The 20674-nt window shown below is 36.1% G+C and overlaps 2 long non-coding RNA genes across 2 annotated transcripts; both read right to left on the bottom strand.

Annotated features, from left to right (window-relative positions):
- Positions 1-8173: 8173 nt before the first annotated feature.
- On the bottom strand, positions 8174-9831 carry LOC110923189. Its single transcript, XR_002583817.2, has 3 exons — positions 9447-9831; positions 8667-8747; positions 8174-8230 (listed from the first exon to the last, which is right to left on the bottom strand). It is a non-coding gene; the product is annotated as an uncharacterized LOC110923189 (long non-coding RNA).
- A 3938-nt stretch (positions 9832-13769) lies between these two features.
- LOC110923071 lies at positions 13770-15426 on the bottom strand. Its single transcript, XR_002583706.2, has 3 exons — positions 15044-15426; positions 14263-14343; positions 13770-13826 (listed from the first exon to the last, which is right to left on the bottom strand). It is a non-coding gene; the product is annotated as an uncharacterized LOC110923071 (long non-coding RNA).
- Positions 15427-20674: the final 5248 nt, after the last annotated feature.

Genomic DNA, 20674 nt, shown 5'->3' on the forward strand with positions numbered 1-20674 from the left:
ACCATGGTTTTTATCATCTTTATATGTTCCGACTCGTATCAATCACGCCGGAAATCCATATTTTCAATACTAGCATTATTGCATCTATAATGTATAGAATGAACAAGTAATCTACACAATTATGTAAGTTTCACTTACCTTGCATCCGAGCTACGCTTTTCTTCCATGCTTGACTTGTTTGACCCGCTTTCACTCCAAGCTTCCACCTAGCTTGTCAAGCGTCAAACTATCATCATAATTCGTAAGACGGTTATATTAGTCATCATTAATTATGACTATTCCATCTTACATATTTTCTATCACAATCACCATTTGATCTTATTAATGGTCGGTTTGACTATTTAAAAGTCAAATCACCAATTAACACATATGATTGCACTATCAAGTTCACAAGACTCAATTAGGCACATTATCAATACTTAGTTCTCATTTAGGAATTTTAACAAACACCTCATGTGCATGACTTTTACATATTTACTAACTAGTTCCTAACTAGTCATCTTCACCAAGATTTACATCAACACATTCAAACCTCTAAGTCTAGTGTTCATGAACTACATCAAGAACTTATATCATCATCTCAATATTCATCAATCTTACATTCTAACATGAGTGTTCATCATATTAACATAAAACCCACTTATCACAATATAGGGTAATTACCAATTCCCTAGTTTTGACAACAATTCATCAAATTTTCTACTAGGGTTTGTTTCTACACCAAGATATAATCACAATAACACTCATAGATTCAAGATTCATTCCAGAATTTCGATTATGATTGTTCATCATAATCTCAAGGTATCACCAAATCATATATTTCAACATACCTTGTATTCCCCATGATTAGGTGATCACGAATTTGTGTTCATGCAGTGATTTGGCTCTTGATTTGGGCTTCAATTTGATCAAGTTGTGGAAGTTAGGGTTTGAGCTCCCTGAGCTTTCTCCTGGTCGACCTCACACACGCACACACTAGGTGTGGTGTGTTTTTATTTTTGTTTTTAGTAAATAAACCTTATTTCCAATTATCCAACTTTGGTCCTTCATGTTTCGTTAGTTATTAAGTTGATTATAACCTACTTATTTACAATCCATATTCCCTTTTATTAACCGGGTCAAGCATTCCTAGTTAGCTTAGCGGGTTCGGGAATATTTATGACTAAGTTTAATTTAGGTCCCGTTAACTCGGGCCTTCTAAGCTTTTATTTCCTAAAAGCTTTTATTGGCTTTTTGTTTAATATTAGGATTAACTATTTAAATCCTAATATTTACCGGTTAAATTTTACCACTGACGGTACTTTACCCGTCTTTTAGTATTAACGGAGTTTGATTACCAAACCCGTTTTCGGGGTGTTACAAGTCTACCCCCCTTAGAGAGGTTTCGTCCTCGAAACCTGTTCTTACATAATTCATTCAGTTTAAACTCAATGTATTTGAGCCGAGAGGTCCTTTAAACATTACCTACACTTCTTAACCAATCGTTAGTATTACCCGAAAAGTACGGTAACATCTTTTAGTTACTAATTGTCTTCATATCTCATACGACATAGTGTAACTTCGAAATAACGTAATTCCGTTATTTCTACTAGTTTAGTTAACTTAGCGATTTCCATCGCTTTTATATATTATTGAATTCTTTATGATTCCATTACTTTGACCCGTTTAAAGGTCTCTAGTGAAATCTTTCACTCTAGCAACAATTCCTTTTATTTTCAAATTTATTTATTCGGTTTAGTTATACCGAATTTACCGTTTACAAGCGAACCAAATTTTCTTAACTTGAATTGCTGACCTTAACCGGTTTCACTAACTAGACTTATTTGTCCATTTCCTTTTTACCGCTTGCTTGGTTATAATGTGATTCTACTTCACATTACATTTCTTGACCGTGATTGTGTTACATCATGTTTAACTTATATCAACCTTTCATTTTCGAAAATATCACTTTTCGAGTATATCATCTTGCGCCTATCAGTGTCAAGACTTGTATCTTTCATGCTTACTATTTAAATTCCTATCAGAATTTATGTTTGTAAAAACATTATTTCTAACTAAAACCGAAGTTTTAGTTTTAGGATCTTCTCTTTAACTTTTGTCAATCATCCATACTGGGATACTGACAGTCCGTAATTTAATCCCTTACAGTATTAGTTTTATGCGGGGATTCTTAACTGATTTCCTCGCTTTATTCCTTCTAACCCGTAGGTTTTTCACTTAGCCTTATGGGCTATTTTATTTTATATTTATTATATATATTTTATTAGACATTCACCTCTTTAAGGCGAAGTCCTTAGAACTTCTTTCCAATCATGACCCGTGGGTCGTTTTGGCCCCGTAGACCTTTTGCTCTAATTAATACCTCGTAGGTTATGATGATCCCGTAGATCATCTTTTATTCGAGTTTTCCTTCAAATGTGTATACATTTATATACGCATACGGCGTTAAGGCACCATGTTTTTGCTTAACATCATTTATTATCGTTTTGATATTATCTTTGACCTTGACCGTAGTCTAAGGCTACATTCATTTCTTTTCGGGCACATTTTCCGACTTTATGATTTCTCATGTCATTTATGCGTCGGTTTATCTTATGCTCACCATTATCCAGTTTACATACATTCGTGTTTGATTATGTCCCATTGCCGGGCTCATTATTCTCTTGCATTTAACACTACCTTTATCTGGCTAGTGCTCATTTGTGCCATTCGGCGTTATATTGTATTCAACATGTTTGACCTATTAATGTGAAATCCATCACTTATAAATAATCAACTTTATTCTTTATTCGATCCATTCGACTTCGAATAGCTGAACATATTTACTTACAATTTCTATATACGAGATTTTATAGTCATAACTCGTAATCCACGTTACTTTGATCTTTCAACCCGCGTTCACGTCTCTTGGTTTACGCATGTGTTTAATTCTTACCCATCCACCGGGTGTTTTACCGAAATTGTTATTATTGCAACCCTCCCGATATGCATTAAGACCTCGCTTTGGCTTTTATATTCTGACTTTATCTTTAAGTTCGACGTTTTACAAAAATGACCCGTCAAGGAACATATTTGCATTTTCCGGGTTCGAGTGTAAGTACACCCCCTCCCAATGCATATCTAACTCATCTTACATATTTACATTCTCCGGGTTCGAGTGTAAGTATCACTCTTTCCCAATATTTGTCTAAATCATTTTACATACTTGATGTTTTCTGGGTTCGAGTGTAAGTGCACTCCCTCCCAATACTTGTCTAAATCATTTTACATGCTTGATGTTTTCTGGGTTCGAGTGTAAGTACACTCCCTCCCAATACTTGTCTAAATCATTTTACATGCTTGATGTTTTCTGGGTTCGAGTGTAAGTACACTCCCTCCCAATACTTGTCTAAATCATTTTACATGCTTGATGTTTTCTGGGTTCGAGTGTAAGTACACTCCCTCCCAATACTTGTCTAAATCATTTTACATGCTTGATGTTTTCTGGGTTCGAGTGTAAGTACACTCCCTCCCAATACTTGTCTAAATCATTTTACGTGCTTGTTTGTCCCTTCACCTGGGCTCATTATCCTAATGTAATACGCTCCCATCACTTGGTTGTGCGTTTACATTATTATCACATATTTTGCTTATCTGATTCATTTGGGTCTTTTCAATTAGTCCCATTCACCCTGCCCTTACTACATTGGATGTAAACGTGTCCGCCATAAGAAGCTCATGGTATCATAAGCCACTACTTACTTGGCCAGAGTAAGCGATTAACATATGACATACATGACCTTTTTATAGTTTTCACATCACGTCCTATGTAAGTAATGCCTCTATTTGTTTCTCTTGGAAGCAATATCCCGAATACATTTTCTATTCGGGTCTTCCCAAGTTTTTAATCTACATATGCAACTTTCAATTTCTACTCGTTTGTTGCATATTGCTATTTGTGCGATTATATTTAAAAGCACGCACCTGGTAATGCTTGCCCCGACGGGCGTTTCTTGCCATTAACCTTGTTCGTGGTCGTTACGCGATTTAGTCCTTAGTGAGCATGCTCCTATCGTCATACTTCGGACCGTTCCTCTATCATATCCTTAATTTGTTCAACTCTTGTCATCTTTAAATGCAAGTGTCCATCAATCAAGATATTCACAAAAGTTAGTAATATCAACTTCAATAATCTCTTGTATTATAGTACAAGGCTTTTTCTACTATACACGTCAACGCGCGTATTTTCATCAACTATATCAATCATTTCAATTGAGGTAACGTGTATCACACGATAGCCCTATGTGTTGTTTACAACACTTTAATACGCTAAACGATTAACATACATACACTTACCGGATTTGCGATCAAGCCTCGAACCGAACACACCTTACTATTTAACCATGAGCTCTGATTACCAACTTGTAACACCCAGGTTACTAATTAACGATTTCGTATGTAATTAACAATGATTAGATGTGTAGTTAAGACTACACATGCTATATAAATACGGGTTTATAAAAAAACTTTTACAAATCATCCGTTATTCTACAAAACGTGATCGAATTCGTTGATTAAAATCTACAACGTTGCAATGTGCGGAAGCGTGCATCTTTATCGTGTTCGGTTCTTCCTGAGCTTGATCGTCTACCGGCATCCCAAAAAGCACCTACATTTCATAAACATGAAATGCTTTAGTCATACGGTATTTAAAACGCATCTAAACGAGTCCGGAAAACAAAACTGATCAAAATACATTTTTGCACAAGGTCCACCGTAAATTACGGTGGACACCGTAATTTACGGTAGTCCTTGTTTTGATTTGTTTCCACCGTAAATCAGGAGTGTTTCACCGTAAACCATTTCAGGTCCACCGTAAATTACGGTGGCACCGTAATTTACGGTGGCACCTGCATCCCACCTTTCCATTTTGCCGTAATTTGACACGAAATCTTTCGTATCTTTCAAACCGCTTATCCGTTTGACCTACCGTTTCTTCCTACATGTTTGTAATTTAATTCTCCATTATATGGAGTTAAGATCTGACATCCGGATTAAATAAAATTGAGACTTTTAAGCCTTCGGCTTATTATCTTTTCAACAATTTTGACCCGACTATGTGATTATCAAACAAGCATGTTTGTTTGACCTCCATTCATCATGAACCCTTAAATTCTAATATTGTCAATCATATTAAGTACTGAACACGGGTTTCTACACAATTATTTACCCGTTTTCGTTTAAAATCTTATTTTGACCCGTTAAGGGTATTTACGACCATTTTAGCACGAACGGTGCTCATTTCTCATGTACCTCATAGTTCCACCAATTTGTTATTAGCTAGTCTTCCACCACAACTATGAATGTGGTGGATTTAACGAAATGGACTATTTATTCCGAGTTTAATCCTACGGATGTGTTATTTTTGCGGCAACACACAATTTAAGCATTTAACTCTTGAAAGTTTATGTCTACAACTTTCATGCGCGTCTAAAGGTTACAAGATCGTAAGATAAGTTCCTAAACAACCTTTATAAGTTGTTTGCTCAATTTACCCTTCAAGGGCATTTTAGTCGACATTAGCCCCTCATTTACTACGAGGGGCTTTCACTACATATTTGACCAAGTTTGTATGTTAACTATAATGGTATGCATACGTACCTGGCTAGGGTCAACATATAGACCCAATTTATACCTTGCTTTTATCATCACACATAGTGTGGGCGAAATTAACTGAATCGCTAATCGCTCCTGTTAACACAAGACTTGACAATCGCATTAGTCGATATTGTCAAATAGTGTTATCACCACCATTTGACCCGGTCGGCCTATATGCCCAACGTTGTCTATTAAATCAAAAACATGGTTTTTGACTTCTAATTCATACATCCATCCCGTCCCGGATTTCATTACCGAATCCCCTTTTGCCATAAACCATGGTTTTTATCATCTTTATATGTTCCGACTCGTATCAATCACGCCGGAAATCCATATTTTCAATACTAGCATTATTGCATCTATAACGTATAGAATGAACAAGTAATCTACACAATTATGTAAGTTTCACTTACCTTGCATCCGAGCTACGCTTTTCTTCCATGCTTGACTTGTTTGACCCGCTTTCACTCCAAGCTTCCACCTAGCTTGTCAAGCGTCAAACTATCATCATAATTCGTAAGACGGTTATATTACTCATCATTAATTATGACTATTCCATCTTACATATTTTCTATCACAATCACCATTTGATCTTATTAATGGTCGGTTTGACTATTTAAAAGTCAAATCACCAATTAACACATATGATTGCACTATCAAGTTCACAAGACTCAATTAGGCACATTATCAATACTTAGTTCTCATTTAGGCATTTTAACAAACACCTCATGTGCATGACTTTTACATATTTACTAACTAGTTCCTAACTAGTCATCTTCACCAAGATTTACATCAACACATTCAAACCTCTAAGTCTAGTGTTCATGAACTACATCAAGAACTTATATCATCATCTCAATATTCATCAATCTTACATTCTAACATGAGTGTTCATCATATTAACATAAAACCCACTTATCACAATATAGGGTAATTACCAATTCCCTAGTTTTGACAACAATTCATCAAATTTTCTACTAGGGTTTGTTTCTACACCAAGATATAATCACAATAACACTTATAGATTCAAGATTCATTCCAGAATTTCGATTATGATTGTTCATCATAATCTCAAGGTATCACCAAATCATATATTTCAACATACCTTGTATTCCCCATGATTAGGTGATCACGAATTTGTGTTCATGCAGTGATTTGGCTCTTGATTTGGGCTTCAATTTGATCAAGTTGTGGAAGTTAGGGTTTGAGCTCCCTGAGCTTTCTCCTGGTCGACCTCACACACGCACACACTAGGTGTGGTGTGTTTTTATTTTTGTTTTTAGTAAATAAACCTTATTTCCAATTATCCAACTTTGGTCCTCCATGTTTCGTTAGTTATTAAGTTGATTATAACCTACTTATTTACAATCCATATTCCCTTTTATTAACCGGGTCAAGCATTCCTAGTTAGCTTAGCGGGTTCGGGAATATTTATGACTAAGATTAATTTAGGTCCCGTTAACTCGGGCCTTCTAAGCTTTTATTTCCTAAAAGCTTTTATTGACTTTTTGTTTAATATTAGGATTAATTATTTAAATCCTAATATTTACCGGTTAAATTTTACCACTGACGGTACTTTACCCGTCTTTTAGTATTAACGGAGTTTGATTACCAAACCCGTTTTCGGGGTGTTACATTTCCTTAATGAACGAACACGAACATGGCCTTGTTCGTGTTCGTTCGGTTCGTTTACAGTCCTATGTAAAACGCAATGGCCAGAAAACACTTAAAAATGTCTCATTCTAAAACGCAATGGACTGAAAACACCTAAAAAATGTGTTTTACCTAAAACACAATGACTAAAAACACTTAAAAATGTGTTTTTTTTTTCTAAAACGCAATAGCCAGAAACCACATAAAACTCTCTTATTTCTAAAACGCTATGGACACATAAAATTGTCTGTCACTGTGAACTGTCTGAATTGTCTACGAATTATTGTCTTCAAAATGAGCCAATTTCTGGAAAATTAATTTTTCTGATGCGTTTTTAGTACAGCAATTTAGTCGAATTTTTTTTTCCGAGCTGACCCCAGCCAGGGGCTCTGCCCCTTGGACCCCGTGTAACACCTCGAAAAATTACGTTCAATAATGTATTGACACGTGTCATAAAGTTCTGGTATGTGAAAACAAACTTTAGAGGGACTAAAATCGACAAACGGTGAAAACTATGGAACGTAAGGGTCCAAAGTGTCAACAATGGCTAAATAGACTCCATAATAACCCTACATAATGTTTATAACCTTAAACGGATGGATCATGGATCATACGAAGCGGAAATTGCACAAAAGTGAGGAATTACAAACTATAGGGGCTAAAAGTGTCAATGTCACACCCCAACCAATGGCGGAAACATCGGGATGAGACGAAGTGTGAAGATTGCAAGAGACTTCATAACGCTATTTGTGACAATATTTAATAAACCGGTTTCATTTCATAAGTAAATTGTCAACAATACAAGAAATACAAATAACAACAAGTTCAAAGGAAATACATAACAACATAATCAAAATTGATACAACATATTAAACCTAAACGTCTATATGTGTATCTAGGCATCAACGCTACTTCTTTTCATAGCATCATCATCCTCAACCTGTAACATGTTTAAAATAAAGTTCAATGCAAAAGCAAAGGCGAGTATACAAGTTTGGTACATACATAGCATAAGATAAAAGTGTGAACAATTCCTCATAGCAAGCATGCGATTCAAGATAAACATTAAATATGGCATGTGTCTAACATATCAAACCAAGAAAACGCAACTTGCTCATGACATAACCAAAGTTTCAGTAGAGGCGGGTCGTTAATCCTATAGCGCTACATATGTCAAGGTTTGGCTCGTACGAAGTTAATGATAAGTTCAACACATAAGAATCACCCAAATTTAAAGTATCAAGCCATCACATATACAAGCATGTTATAGGAATGTTCATGTGTTTAGACAAAAGTTCATGTGTAAGTTTCAATAGGTAAACATGTTACGCCCCAAAAGTGTTAAAAGTAAAAAGGGGGAATACGAGTATACTCACCTTGGTTGCGTTGCGATTTCTTGTAAGTAGCGTACGAGTAAGATTGGGAAAAATCCAAGAAAATGAACAAGGGCGATTATCCTAGATGTTAAATACCATATGAGGATCTAGTTAATAATGCATAGGTTTAATAAATAATCCTAATATTTAAAGCTTACAAATTAATTAAGTATTTTATCTACATATAACCCATTAATATATATAAAAAAGAAGATTTTTTTTTAATGGAATTGGTTAATATATAAGTGTAGTTCAAAGGAATAACTTAATAAACATACCATGTTTCATTTTGTAATTACCAGTTAGATGAAACCACATAGAAGACCAATCCATCACTAGTACACAACCTTTATCACTTTTTCCCCTTTTTTTATAAGTAATACATTATATTTTAAAAATATTACACCCTTTTTTTTATAAAATAACATTACTTGTAATGTATTTCTCCATTATGAAATAGGATCTAGGTTGGCTATTATCTTCTTCAATACAAAAAAAAAAAGAAAAAAAAAATAAATAAACCAACCGAACACTGTTTATGTTTTCTTTTAATCTTGTTGAACACCATCAACACCCATTAAGCAAAGTAGCAAGTATTATTTCTTTTTGAGTTTAGTTATATTAAAAGATAAGTTGGCTGGTCATCCTCAAAAGAACCAAACAAGAACCATTAAAACCGAACCCGATTTATGTTAGCTATTACTATAGAAACGGTCGTTTCGAACAGACGGAAAGAAACTATAGGGAACAATAAAAGAACAAAGGTTATAGAGTGTATACCGAGGCGTGCCGCATTCCGGTTGTTCTCCGATGTCTTTGCGATCTCCGGCGGCATCCGTATACCTCCGATGTATTGTTTCTTGTTCGCTTATTCAGAAGGTGTGTTCGGGAGCGGGAATGCAAGATAGAGTGCGGTTGAGAGGTGCCCGAAACAGAATGAGGTGAGGTATTATAATGTCGAAACGTGTTGCGAGTGTAAGGGTGTCGAGAGGTGGGGGTGTTTGAAGGAAAAGGAGCCGGTGACAGTAGTCGGCCGGAGATCTCCGGTTCCGGCGAGGGTGTTATAATAGAACAGAGAGAGTGTGAGATGGGTTTGAGGTGGTGTGCAAGGTTGAGTGTTTGAAACCAAAAGCCTATTATTTATTTTGGGAATACAAATGAATTTCTAAATCATTAAGGCGCTGGTTGATGTACTGGTCGACATGTTTATTTTGGGCGGCAAATTGAAAAGAGATTTAAATGGGTTTTGTCATTTCTGTTTTAGGTGACTGACTTTATTTCATATGTTAGAAATTTGTAAATATAAAGAATTATGATTTGGAAGAATGTGTACAAGAAATTATAAAATACTATCACTTCCAACTCTTATAGTGCATGTATTATCATTAATCATATGGCTTGTTAATTGTTTTTTTTTTTTTTATAAAATACACATGCAAGGAAGAATAATAATTTTCAGGCTCGTATTTGTTTCGGGATTTTTTATACACATTTAGATTTTATATATATAAGTATGTCTATGCACAAAGTGTATTGTATGACATTCTTGAATGAAATGGTTATTGTATATAAAAATAATAATAATAATAATAACAATAATAATAAGTAAATAAAACTCGAAAAATTTCAAAACGGGTCGGATTTCAGGAATCCATTTTGACGGATGTTACAGTCTCCCCTCCTTTAGGAAATTTCGTCCCGAAATTTATTTAAGAGGTAGATTTAAAGAGTTTTGATAACAGTTCGAGACTTGAGATTTTGAAACGTTTTGAAAAGTACGAGATTTTGGGAAGATAAAGATAGGTTTGTAAAATGATTTGTCGAGCCGAAATGGGTTTGAGGCATAAGCAGGGGTAAACAGGTATAGGTAAAACGATTTGAAATGGCTAAAAATTAGAAAGTTCTAAGGGTAATAAGATAAGTTAGGATTTGAATGCTTAAACGAGCTTGATTGTGAACGAGGTTCGTATAAAAGGAAGGAAATAGGAGCATGGGGCGAACAATTGACACTAAATGAACGCAAGTATACGAATGATATGGGCATTAGATAGGTGAAAGTAGCATGTTAAGGATGAAGTCTCGTCATGGATAGTCGGACATAATGTGTTTGTGAGTTGCTTAAAGTTTGTGTTAGGTCCAGAAGGTCTACAAAACACTGAATTTCTCATGGCACGTTTTACGAAATTTGGTATCATGGTGAAAACACTTATATATAGGAAGTACCAGCGGCGTATCCACCATGTTTTGACCACCTCACGCCCGTTTCGTATTTGGTGTCATGTTACGTTCTGTGTCTTACCATACACAGTAGTACACACTATGGTTCTCATACGCCTATCACTATAATCGCGTGTGCACCCACGATTATTTTGATCATCGTATGATCCGCATAGCTTGTACTAGTTGAATATGAATCAGGGTATACATAATTTAAAAATAAGAATGTGTACGTATAAGAATATAGTATATAAGCAAGTCCATGCTCAAGTATGTAAAGGACCCACGCAAGCGAATCCCTCGGATTACGCTCGCGTATAGGTACGAATGTATGAATCATGTGTATGAATGAAAACCCGAGCATAAGTATAAGTTTAATATGAATATGCACGTAAGTATGGGTATCAACATAAAACGTACGAGTAGTATGAGTATACGTATAAGCATGAAACGTATAAATATAAGTATAAGCATAAAACACATGAGTATAAGTATAAATACGATTATAAGTATGAGCACAAAATGTATTGTTATGAATATGAGCGTGAGTGAAAGTATGAATACTAATGATTTCGTATATAGTATTAATTGAAACGTAAACAAGTTAAGCATGTAAAAGTGTTCAAAAGGTTGAGCATGTAAATACGAATGCTATAACTGAAATTTTCGCGACGCAACGACTAAAACGCGTATGATGATATGCATGTATAGTTGTTTAAACGAAACGTTGAGTTTATCGAGTCAAAATTAGATTGAGCTTGGTTTGAAAGGTAGAATCTAGCTTGCATATGTAAGAGGATACAAAGTACTCATTGGTTATGCATAATATATTTGGTAATGAATGGAATGCTACTTTTGTTTAAAAGATTTTATGTAATTCGAGGATGGTCGGTTCCCATGAAGTCTTCTTGCCCACGTGTTTTGTAAATTGGTGTAGGAAAAAGGTTTTCGATAAAAAGTAAGTTCGTTTCATCAAACAAGAAATTATGAATTTAGGAGGTTCTTGTGAAAACGAGGATCCTTAGAAAAGAATTTAGCAAAAGGACTTAGTGATTGTTAAAAGTTTTAACAAATGATTTGTTGATGCTGAAAAGAGTATTTGGTAAAACGATCATATAACATCTTATTAGTAATTTGAGAAGGGTTAGTTTGATTTCGATTAAGAGTGGAAGTTTCTAGTATGATGATATAATATGAACGTGTTTTAGTTAATAAATCGGATGTGAAGTTCATGGGCAAGAGATTCACTAGACCGATTAAATAGATAGGTAGCATTTCGTAAGGTTTGGAAATTCATGTAGTAAAACGTTTAAGACGTGATTAAGTATCTCGTGTATATGATCTATGTGAAATGTATAACGAAATAAAGAATAAGTTTGATAAAATAATAAATTTTCAAAATCGCATGAGTAGGGATTTGGTTAATGATAAACAATTTAGGTATAAAATATGATCGAGTTTGCATAATAAGATATTTTGAAGAGACGTTTTGGAAATGATCACCTAGGTAAGGGAATCACCCCTAACTCGTTGGTGAGGTCGTTTTTAAGAAAAGGGGAGTGGAGTTAATCGTCAAGGTAAGGAAATCACTCCTATCTCGATGATATGTCTCCACTTGTCGTTACAAGGATTATGAATTTAAATTATATGAAATCATGCATATGTATAAATGTATGGAAGAGATTCAATATGTTGTGTGTGTAAAAAGAGAATATCGAAAGTAGATTCAAATTTGAAAGATCGTATCGTATAAAATGAATAATAGAAACGCATGTTTAACCAAAGTTTGGAGTGTTTCAAAACGGAACTTTGACTAACCAAAGTGGTCGAAAAATCTTTTGAATTTGAGGAGCATGCTTTGGCCTAATAGGTAAAATACTCTCGCCGACAAGTCGGTTAACGGTATTTACCCTTCCGGTTACTACATGTCCCAACTCAATCGAAATTTCGAGACTTGGCGGGATTAAAAAAAAATATATCAAGGAGTGGAACTAGTCGCCAAGGTGCGGGTTTCACCCCTAACTTGATGGTTTCGTATCCTAAGTGTGGTTGGTACTTGTCGGGTCGAAATTTAGTTTCGACATGTTGACAAGGGTCCACTAGAATTTAAAATTTGAGATTTACCATTAAGATGTGGATTTCACTCCTAGCTTAATGGCGATATCTCGTGTAAAAAGAAGAATATATAGATTGAGAGTCGTTCACCAAATTGTGGGTGTCACGCCTATTTTGGTGAATTCGTCTCATTTGTATAATGTGAGGGTTTACGGATTTAGAATAGTCAAGTAAAATGCATGAGGAGAAGTGTATGTCAAAAGAATACACAAACAAGTATAAACATATAAGAAAACATATCAACAATGGTACATAAAGAATAAAGAATGAAACGATAAAACAAGTATTAACACATAGAGAAATAGGTCAAGAATAATACGTAAAGGATCGAACAACGAAACAAGTATTAACACATAAAAAGACAAGCATTAATGCATAAGTATAACAGGTCGAATATTACCCACGAGTGCATACATGTTTAAAAAGCATAAATAAGAAACAAATAAAGTATCATGTAGTAGTCCAAGCAAAACATACGAATAAGGCTCTAAAACTATAGACTAGGTAAAAGCATTCCTACTTTTCCTAATTCCCTATAGTTATGGCTCTGATACCAATCTGTCACACCCCAACCAATGGCGGAAACATCGGGATGAGACGAAGTGTGAAGATTGCAAGAGACTTCATAACGCTATTTGTGACAATATTTAATAAACCGGTTTCATTTCATAAGTAAATTGTCAACAATACAAGAAATACAAATAACAACAAGTTTAAAGGAAATACATAACAACATAATCAAAATTGATACAACATATTAAACCTAAACGTCTATATGTGTATCTAGGCATCAACGCTACTTCTTTTCATAGCATCATCATCCTCAACCTGTAACATGTTTAAAATAAAGTTCAATGCAAAAGCAAAGGCGAGTATACAAGTTTGGTACATACATAGCATAAGATAAAAGTGTGAACAATTCCTCATAGCAAGCATGCGATTCAAGATAAACATTAAATATGGCATGTGTCTAACATATCAAACCAAGAAAACGCAACTTGCTCATGACATAACCAAAGTTTCAGTAGAGGCGGGTCGTTAATCCTATAGCGCTACATATGTCAAGGTTTGGCTCGTACGAAGTTAATGATAAGTTCAACACATAAGAATCACCCAAATTTAAAGTATCAAGCCATCACATATACAAGCATGTTATAGGAATGTTCATGTGTTTAGACAAAAGTTCATGTGTAAGTTTCAATAGGTAAACATGTTACGCCCCAAAAGTGTTAAAAGTAAAAAGGGGGAATACGAGTATACTCACCTTGGTTGCGTTGCGATTTCTTGTAAGTAGCGTACGAGTAAGATTGGGAAAAATCCAAGAAAATGAACAAGGGCGATTATCCTAGATGTTAAATACCATATGAGGATCTAGTTAATAATGCATAGGTTTAATAAATAATCCTAATATTTAAAGCTTACAAATTAATTAAGTATTTTATCTACATATAACCCATTAATATATATAAAAAAGAAGATTTTTTTTTAATGGAATTGGTTAATATATAAGTGTAGTTCAAAGGAATAACTTAATAAACATACCATGTTTCATTTTGTAATTACCAGTTAGATGAAACCACATAGAAGACCAATCCATCACTAGTACACAACCTTTATCACTTTTTCCCCTTTTTTTATAAGTAATACATTATATTTTAAAAATATTACACCCTTTTTTTTATAAAATAACATTACTTGTAATGTATTTCTCCATTATGAAATAGGATCTAGGTTGGCTATTATCTTCTTCAATACAAAAAAAAAAAAGAAAAAAAAAATAAATAAACCAACCGAACACTGTTTATGTTTTCTTTTAATCTTGTTGAACACCATCAACACCCATTAAGCAAAGTAGCAAGTATTATTTCTTTTTGAGTTTAGTTATATTAAAAGATAAGTTGGCTGGTCATCCTCAAAAGAACCAAACAAGAACCATTAAAACCGAACCCGATTTATGTTAGCTATTACTATAGAAACGGTCGTTTCGAACAGACGGAAAGAAACTATAGGGAACAATAAAAGAACAAAGGTTATAGAGTGTATACCGAGGCGTGCCGCATTCCGGTTGTTCTCCGATGTCTTTGCGATCTCCGGCGGCATCCGTATACCTCCGATGTATTGTTTCTTGTTCGCTTATTCAGAAGGTGTGTTCGGGAGCGGGAATGCAAGATAGAGTGCGGTTGAGAGGTGCCCGAAACAGAATGAGGTGAGGTATTATAATGTCGAAACGTGTTGCGAGTGTAAGGGTGTCGAGAGGTGGGGGGTGTTTGAAGGAAAAGGAGCCGGTGACAGTAGTCGGCCGGAGATCTCCGGTTCCGGCGAGGGTGTTATAATAGAACAGAGAGAGTGTGAGATGGGTTTGAGGTGGTGTGCAAGGTTGAGTGTTTGAAACCAAAAGCCTATTATTTATTTTGGGAATACAAATGAATTTCTAAATCATTAAGGCGCTGGTTGATGTACTGGTCGACATGTTTATTTTGGGCGGCAAATTGAAAAGAGATTTAAATGGGTTTTGTCATTTCTGTTTTAGGTGACTGACTTTATTTCATATGTTAGAAATTTGTAAATATAAAGAATTATGATTTGGAAGAATGTGTACAAGAAATTATAAAATACTATCACTTCCAACTCTTATAGTGCATGTATTATCATTAATCATATGGCTTGTTAATTGTTTTTTTTTATAAAATACACATGCAAGGAAGAATAATAATTTTCAGGCTCGTATTTGTTTCGGGATTTTTTATACACATTTAGATTTTATATATATAAGTATGTCTATGCACAAAGTGTATTGTATGACATTCTTGAATGAAATTGTTATTGTATATAATAATAATAATAATAATAATAATAATAATAATAATAATAATAATAATAATAATAATAACAATAATAATAAGTAAATAAAACTCGAAAAATTTCAAAACGGGTCGGATTTCAGGAATCCATTTTGACGGATGTTACAGTCAACATGTTGAATTTATACCTCTGAGTGAACTTTTGGCAGACCCGAAGCTTTGTAATGCTAAAATATACTCATTAGAATGTGTGGTAAAAATTTCATGAAGTTTCGTTACCGTATGAGAAAGTTATGGCCAAAACCGTACTTGAGGGGTTAAAAGCGTCAACGTCGAATTTCATGGCTTTTCGGTTGAGCGCAAAGTTATCCGAGGACATTACCATGTTGGTAAATGTCCCAAGGTTCTTAAAAACCAAGTTTGGGGGTTTACGAGTCAAAATAACTAGCCGAAGCATCGCGTGCGAAGACAGGGACCAAAGCTGCCAAGTTCGAAAGAAGTTTGACAGCAGCAGACCTCAGGCGGCCCGCCTGGGCTGCCTAATGCGGGCCGCGTGCCCCTATCAGATGCAGTAATTCGCGAAAATTGCTAATTGGGTCCGAATTTGGAGTGGGATACAGCTGCTAGCACCTCCTAAATGCACCAATAAAAGCCCTTGCATGTTGGGACACCTGTTGTCTTCTTACAACCTCTGAATTCACCTTATAATCTGATCAAACTTCACATTTTGAGGCACATGTGATAGTAACAAGAACAAAGCAAACTTCAAGAACTTCACAAGGCAACTTCTGGAGCAATCTGATCGTCAAGGCCACTTCCAAGTCCTATCTAAGCTTCATTAGGACCTTTGTAAGCCTTTATATCATTCTATAATCCGTTCTAGCATAGATTATTAGTTAAAAGTCAAACCGTTGTTCATATAGTTTGACTTTTCGATTAAACGAGTTTGGCTCTGTCATTTCTCAAATTGAAACCACTTATAAGTTGGTATTTATGTGGGAAACAAACCCTCAAAAGGGTATTCTCTGATTCCCACTCTAAGCATGCTATTTGTCGAGTCAAAGTTGTTCGTAAAAAGTCAACAGGAAGTGTTTTTGCGAAATATAGCGTAAATGGTAATGTAGATGACATGCAATCAGTTTGATCATCAAAAATAACTTATAATGAATATAAGAATGTGTTTTATCATAATTAACTCGACAATCTTTAGTATAAACACGAATCGGAACCGAAAGTCTTGTAAAACGACTTTTTCGTTGACTCTCGATTCGGATCCGTGCATGCATGTATGAGATCTGTATTAGAGCTTATTTTAGACCATTTTTATTTTAGTTTAACTCTCTGGAATTTTTACAACTTGAGTCTATGCTTAGCCGATTCATATGCATGTTTCCGATTATGCTTAAAAGTTGACTATTTTCCCCTTTTTGATATAAAACGTGATTTTTGGAAAAGTGAAAAAGTAGAAATCTTTATTATTAATTTATAAACTTGCACCGAAAATTTGAGATCAGTTGGTGGTCCAGATTTTTAGTTATGGCCGATATCGTAAAACTATATCTTTATGTTAAATAAACGGCGCATTTAGCGTATAACCTATTTAAGGCCACTTTTCGATATAAAACTTTTTACCCACTGATGTTATATAATATTCTGGGATTTTTGAAGATTTTTATTTAATTTTTGGCTGATCGAATCATACGTCGCTAAGTCGATTCGGTTAATGCCGGTTTTGACCGTTTAAGCCATAAAATGAGTTTTATACATCCTTTTGACCCCAAACCTTTTTCTACTGATTTTATTTGTTAAATAAATTATTTTGAGTATACTGGAAATATAAAAATCTCAGCTTTCTTTTAAAAACCCGGAAACGGCTCTAAATCGCATTTTAAGCGTTTTTAGCGCATAGTAAGCGTTATACTCATATTAAACATATAAGATTCATACCTACTGATGTGTTTAGCATATTTTCATATAATAACAGTAAGGATAAGTTTTTGAACTCAGATTTCCAGTTTTGACATTTTTAGCCCTTGTGAAATTACAAAAATACCCCTACGGTGCATAGTTTGATTTTAAATGATAAGTTTTGTATACGGGTCATACCCTACTGTTATAATATGTCAAATTAAGTATATTTACTGTATAATTCAGACCCGTAACTCAGATTTCCAAATTGACTCTTTTATAATCTTTTAAATGACCAAAATGCCCTTATGAGGCGTAAATTGAGTTTAAATACATTCGGGGCATAATAGGACATAACTTGCTGATATTATATCATATTTAAAGCATATTATCTCAGGGAACTTGCATATGACTCATTTGGCTACCCGTAACGCCCTTTTTGCGTTCGGTTCGGTTTATGTAACTAGTTTGCATAAATTGACCGAAACGGGTCAAACGTTATCATTTTTGTCTCAAAATCCAGAATGTATTTAGTATACCCATATTATACAAGTATTCAAACTTGTCGGGTCTAAATCACATTCTATCCGGTCTTTCGCTTAATCGTGCGCTTGTACCGTATCGTCCTTAAAACTAACCGGTCTAAGCTAAAGCTTAAATAAAGACCCGTTAAGAATCTAATAGGTTATTATAAACCTTTGTTCCAGAATAGGAGGCCCAGTAAAAGCTATCTACACTTACCAATTGTGATTCATACTTACTCAGGTAAGTACATTTTGACTTATTTTCCCTATACGGGCTTGGGGTAAGGTATATAAAATACCGCTTGGTCCGGCATCGAATCATTCGTATAGTGGTTAAATCCATTGAGATGACCCTGTTTTGAATGTGTTTTATTACTTGAAGCCTTTGGGGGTTTAATGACCATGTCCCGGATATCCTTGGCATTATCTTACGAGATGGCCACGACCAGAGCACGGGGTGTAGGCGTACATCCGTCGTGTATAACTCTATATTGTGGTGTGTCTATTAATCTTTAACCCGGACAGAAGATCCGGGGCTACTAAACGCGGAGTAACATATAAATCCATTACAAGTTTATCTTGCATAATTATCCCAAGTTATAAAAATATTTATGCCATGTGCATTTAAATCAATTTTCAATCATTTTCAAAATGAGTTAGTTAATTTGTATTTACCAGTGTAAACTGACGTATTTTCCCAAAAGGTTAAGTGCAGGTACTATACGTACTAGGCTGGCTGTTTCCTAAAGAGCGTCCACAATAGTCTCGCAAGCTCGGACGACAATAAACTGTTGAACAATTTATCTTATTTTATTTGATCCGCCTGTGGATCCGTTTCAACTACTTGTGATACTTATTATTGCATTTTTTTTAAAGTTGAAATGTATCTATTTCTGCTTCCGCTGTGCATTATTATATTGTGTTGTTTGTCTATGACGATGCCAACTACGTCACCATACCCCACACCGGGCCAACCGGTGACACGTGGAGATCGGGCTGTGACAGGTTGGTATCAGAGCCAACGCTGAGTGAATTAAACACTAGTCTTTTGTGTTTAATCTCAGTTACACAATTGCACATTCCTCGATTTTCGAGTCTAGACAAAGAACTTAGGAAATGTTCAAAATTTCGTTTATTTTTATTTTCATTTTCTAACTTTGTCTCATATATATTTTTGTTGTGCAACTTGTTTGATTTTTGACAGGTTCAACATGCCGCCACGAGTTCGAGGAAGGGGACGAGGAGGATTCGCCACCTCACATGACCACGAGGCAGGGCCTTCGCATAGGCGGACCCCATCAGCATCTCACAACACTGCTGCCCACGATCTTTGGAGATCATTTGCTGAACCAGCCAGGCACTCGGTATCACTGAGTACCCCACCATCCCTACCTCACTCCTTTGGGCCACATTCTGAAAATGGGCCCCACGACTCCCATGGATCTTTCATACCTCTTCACCAGTCACCTCACAACTACCCAGCACCCGTTTATCAGGGCCTGTACAACCCTGATGCCTACTTGGATGAACCAGTGGGTCATAACCCACTAGGACCTGAAGACCACTTCTCTGGTGGCAACGAGATGGAGGTCGACGAGGACACCGATCCCTCCATGCCACCGTCCGGCACTCCCAACCATCCCATTGAGATATCGGATGGGTCACCATACAGGGGATCACCTTTCAATGGTGTTGACAGCTACGAGGAGAGGTTTAAGCAGCACGACTGGGTCTATACCCCCAGCTACCATAACTCCCCCATGCACCAGTCTTACCACGGTTCTCCCGTGCACTCGCAGCATCACTCCCAGCAGCAGCAGCCTCAGCAGCAGGACCCATCTGAGGCCTTCTGGCGCGACGTGGTCACTCCGTCGCCACCACCACCACCGGTTTTGCCTCCTCCGCCTCAGAGGCCAAGGAGGAACGCGCGTATGTCTACGCGAGGAGGGATTCGCATTGGCACCCCTCGACATTCAGGTAGCAGCCGCTACTCGCCGCTCCACGAGGAGTCAGAGATGGGAGAGTCTCCGCATCCCGTCTCAGAGGTTTCTTCTGCGCCTATTGCGCCACTGCCACCGCAGAACTTTGGAGAGCCCATCCCTGCGTATGCTAGCGCAGCACAGTTCAACTCGTTCGAGCAGATTCTCCCTCAGGGTTATGATTATACGGGAGATCCCTACTGGTTAGCTTCAGGCTACAACCCTCTCAACCAGGAGAGTGCTTTTGGAGGTCCCTGGGCTACGGGACAATCAGCTTTTGGTACTTACCGCAAGGGTACCAGCAGCCACAGCCTTCTCAGCCACAGCAGTATCAGCCACCGCCGCCGGCACCAATGATGTCGCCACCGCAAGTCCAAGAAATCCTGCAAGGGATAAACGACGTGCGACGTGAGTTGCGACAAGAAATGCGGGAAGATCGCCGCCACAACCGCGGAATGTTTAAG

Source organism: Helianthus annuus, chromosome 17 (genome assembly GCF_002127325.2).
Source record: "Helianthus annuus cultivar XRQ/B chromosome 17, HanXRQr2.0-SUNRISE, whole genome shotgun sequence".
Lineage (NCBI taxonomy): Eukaryota > Viridiplantae > Streptophyta > Magnoliopsida > Asterales > Asteraceae > Helianthus > Helianthus annuus.